A 4,885-nucleotide genomic window follows, 5' to 3' on the forward strand; every position below is an offset into this window, starting at 1 on the left:
AGACAATTTTCTCCAAGCCACCAAATACAGCTCACATCAGGGCAGTGGCATGTCTATAAGCAACACAGGGGACACTTGTAAAGATGGATTCCCAGCTGTCTGTCTCCATCTCAGCAGCAATGATCAGCCCAGCTCTGAATGACAGAATGCAATAAAATGGAGACAGCTCTGCCCTTGATGCATAATAAGTGAAAGACTAGTGGGAAATATCTGTGAGAAACTTTCCTACATTTGGAGTGGATGAGTGAGCACAGCCCTTTTCTGTCCTTTTCTTTTTGTGCTTTTCTCTCAGTTGCAGCAACAGCCTAGAGCTGAGCCTTTGGTGTCTTTGCCCTTCTCTTTTCTACCTCCTCCTTCTGCAACTCCTAGGATGAAAAAATAATGTGGCTTTTCTAGTGTCCTAACCCCATTCTGTCATTCCTGCTGCACCCCTGTGAAATGCATGTTATCCTATAAGAAAGCTGCTCTGAAGCCAGCATGGAAATGGTATTGGCAAAGCTGTAATGCAGGGGACAATTTATGACTGTGGCCAGGTGGACTTCTGATGGAAATCCAGACTGGGCAGTGACTGGCTGGAGAGCAGCCCTGAGGAGAGGGACTTGGGGGTGCTGATAGACAAAAATATCAACAAGAGCTGTCAATGTGCACTTGCAGCCCAGAAAGCCAACCAGAGCTTGGGCTGCATCAGGAGAAGTGTGGCCAGCAGGTCAAGGGAGGTGATTCTCCCCCTCTGCTCAGCTCTGCTGAGACCCCACCTGGAGTACTGTGTCCAGTTCTGGAGCCTCTATTACAAGAGGGCTATGGACATGCTGGAAGGTGTCCAGAGAAGGGCCACCAGGATGATCAGGGGGCTGGAGGACCTCTCCTGTAAGGAGAGACTGAAAGAGTTGGGGCTGTTCAGTCTGGAGAAGAGAAGGCTCCAAGGTGACCTTCTTGTGGCCTTCCAGTATCTGAAGGGGGCTACAAGAAAGCTGGGGAAGGACTTTTTAGGCTATCAGGTAGTGACAGGAGTAGGGGGAATGGAATAAAGCTGGAAGTGGGGAGATTCAGGCTGGACTTGAGGAAGAAGTTCTTCCCCATGAGAGTGGTGAGAGCCTGGAATGGGTTGCCCAGGGAGGTGGTTGAGGCTGGATGAGTCTCTAGGCATCCTGGTGTGACCTGTCCCTGCCTATGGCAGGTGGGGTTGGAACTGCATGATCCTTGTGCTCCCTTCCAGCCCTGACGGGTTCTATGATTCTGTGATTGTACCTAAGCTAATATTACCTTGCTGTGAGACACTGAAGTCAGCTCTATCACTTTGGGCAGGTAAATCTCTTGGCACTATTGGAGTGTGGCTACCAAAGTGCTATCTCTTTTCTTCAAAGAAAAAAAGAATGTTTACTTTTAGTTGCACTGACTGCCAGTCACTTGTCTCACAGTTGGAAAGGTCTAACCTGAGGTGAGTATGAAGAGAAAAATAGGTAGTTGAAAAGGAAAAATATTCTGTCATGATTAATTCTTAAGTACACGCATTTACAGGTCATTAATATCTGGAATGAGGCCAAATGGAGCTGACCAGTCAAGGAGAAAGTTTCTGGCTGGGTGATCTTGGATCTTATGACAACTAAGGTCAGAGAGACAAGGGAGTGTTTACCCCAGCAGGCACAAATGATTGCCCCTTCCTTCCTCCATCTTCACATCCCAGTGTGTGGTCCCAAGCAACTGCCCTCCTTGCTCACTCACTGCTGTGCCATAGCTGATGCAGTCTGAACCCTAAGTCTGTTGAGGTATGGATATACTCTTTTGAGGGTGATGCTTTGAAAAGTCACAGATTGCTTTCAGGCTCCAATTTTCTCTTCCTATTCCATCTGCAATCCCTTAAGAAGTGGATTCATCCCTCAACACAGGACTGGCCTAGACACTGCATGTCCTGACAAAGGCTTGGGATCTTAACCTTGACTTGAGCCTCACGATCCTGATGTCTGTTTCTGCTCTTTCTTTTCTCTACCTTCATCTTATTTGCTGAAGCTAGATGAAGCACAAAGTTAAAGAAGTCCCCAGATTCAAGGGATAGAAACATGGAGAGTTATGAGCTCCCTCTGCTTTGGCTGCTCCAGTGCAATTAGGTTTTATGTTCCCAGAAAGGGTTAGACCTCAGCTCCTCTCCAGTCCCCCCTTTGCATTTCCTGCTCTGTCAGTACCATGGATCACAGCCCAAATTTCACTTTGGATGGGAACTCACTCAACAGCTCTTGCTGCAGAAGGAAATTTAGAGAAGAACATGCAGATAAAGAGGAGAAGGTGTTAGGTAGGTGGTTGGACTCAATGTTCTTAGAGGTCTTTACCAACCAAAACGATTCTATGATTCTTTTAGTTGTAGCTGTGGGTAGGGTAAAAATCAGAGTGAAGAAAATGGACTCTTCTCCACCTACTGCCACCTTCCCCCACTCCAGAGCAGTGCTGCTACAAAGCAGCTGCACCCTTTATGCCTTTAATACCTTCATGTAAATAGCTTTATCATCCCTCTTAGCCAAGGTGTCAGTCAGCTGCTCAAGGCATCATTTTCTGTTTATCTTCTTCTAAGCTGCTGCTCCAGCGGAGCTGCAAAATTAACATTGTGCTCAGCAAAATGGCCTATGTAAAACAAGGGCAATTTGTACAGAAATATCCATAATCTTTCACATTAGAATTTGGCTGTTAAAATTCTGGCACCTCTCAGAGGTCACTCTAACCTAGTTAAAGTTCAGTTAAGAAAAGCTGTTATTAGGACTCACAGTTCTTTTTCCCCCCCTACAATATTGGTTCTTTCAGCTTGTGTGCTTCAGGACTCACCTTTACCTCCCCTCTCCTGCTGTCTGCCTCTCCTGATTTAAATTGCACTACTTTCTGTCATATATTATTGAACACTAAGCTTAACTACCTAGACATCATGAAAAGTAGTCAATAGTGGGGTTAAAGGTCCTGCAGTATTTCCTTTTCTGGGGTTTTGACCCTATATGAAGCACATTGAGCGAGGCTGCTTGTAGAAAAGGTGCTGAGCTGGAAGAGAACAGAACAGATGTGAATTCATTTCCCTGCTGTGACATGGGTTTCCTGAGTGTCCTTGGACATATCATTTAATTTCTCTCTTCTTTGTCTTCATTTCTCTCTAATTCTGCCTCATTCCCCTGTTGCCACTTTGCACATGACAATATTTACTTTCACCATCTAGCATATCTCAACATGTTATTTTGTCTTTTTCTCCCAGAGCAAATCATATTAACCAATGTGTACACAGCACTGTGAAGAGTAGGATTGCAGTCTTTGGACCTCAGATTTGATAACACCACACAAATAAATACAGTAAATAAATACCTCTCCTTCCAGGTCATTCACTATTGCCATAGGCTGTTTGAAACAGAATGATGCTGAGGTTAAACTTGATCTCTCTTGCCTGAGGCTTCTAATGAAGTGAAAAGGAGATGATTTCATTCCAGTAATTGTGTTGGAAGTGTATGACCTTAAATAGAGTCCTGCTGAATTTATCTGGGGGGTAAGTACACAACTATGCAAATATTTAGAGCCCCTGGCTTCCTGGTACTTCCTTGTGCAATGCTCTTTCAGGTACTGAATGGTGAAATCTGGATCAGCAGTGGTCTCTCTATAGCATTTCAGTGTGTGTGGCAGGTCCTGGCTTGTTAAAGGACATGTTTTAAGGAAACACTTGTTGGGAAAAAAAAAATAAGCACTTTGCATTTCAAGATGGAGAAGAAGTCCCCTAGCAGGCATGAGGAAACATCTCCCTTGCAAAGGAATGTAATCAGATATTTCTGGAACCCCGATGTGACCTCAGATTGGCTTTCAGGCCCTAAGCCCCAATGCAAAGTAGAAAAGTAGTTGTGCCAATGTGAGTGCACACACCAAGACTGACCCAGGGAGTGGTCAAAGAAACCTCAGGGAGTACTTCACAGGCACTTCCTCTCCTCTGGCATGCAGATAAAGCAAACCTTTTTTATCCTTCATAGGTGGCAGCATGAAGTTGCAACGAGTTCACTGTCAAGATACACTTGGCGCAGCTCTCCGTGGAGTCCACATTCCTCATCCTATAGATAAAATGGACTAAATTAAGGCTGCAGACAACAGCACCCTTGAATGGAAGGAAGTCTCTTCCCCATGCAGAAAGGAAAGTAATTATATTCAGAGGACTCCAGAGGACTCCTATCTCTACCACTGATATGAAGAAACACACCAAGGAAGATCAGTCTGACAAACAATGATATATTTATGCTGCAGTAATCCAAGGGGCACAGGCACTGGACCTTGGGAAGGTTGCCTTTCTCATTCAGAGCCCATATCTGGCAAGGGAAAGACTGTTCCCTCATGTGTAAGATTACAATGCTGCTCCAGGATATAGAAACTTCTATCCTGAAAAGTTTTATGATGCCAGAGAAGTGCATTTCAGTGGCCAGGGTGCTGTAGTTACATTCTGATTCAGCAAGGACAAACCTGTCAGAGTAGCTTTGGAGGCATCAGTAAAACTAATTCTACTACTGGAAGCTGGTCCCTTGCTTAGGCAGCATGTAAAATAAAATGGTAGAAGTTTGCTTGGTGCCTTGGTATAACACATTGTAGGTTATTCTAGACTGCCCTTGGGCTTGTTGAGAGGTTTACAAGGACTCTGCAGGTTCTCTGCAGGAGGTTTTTGTTACGGCCATCTTTGACCACTTCCTTGGGATTTTGAGCGCTCTGGGGTCTCTTTAGTAGCTTTATAAGATCAGAGAAAAATCAGGAGAAAGGACTTTAAGAGGTTTCTTTATCCACTTTTCTCCCCCTTTAGTGAGGAGCAGCTATCTATATATATCACTTCTGATGGATATTTGTTCTTTACAAAAGCCTCCAACTGTGAGACTCTACCACACTGCAGGCA

This window comes from Indicator indicator, chromosome 18, assembly GCF_027791375.1.
Source record: "Indicator indicator isolate 239-I01 chromosome 18, UM_Iind_1.1, whole genome shotgun sequence".
NCBI lineage: Eukaryota > Metazoa > Chordata > Aves > Piciformes > Indicatoridae > Indicator > Indicator indicator.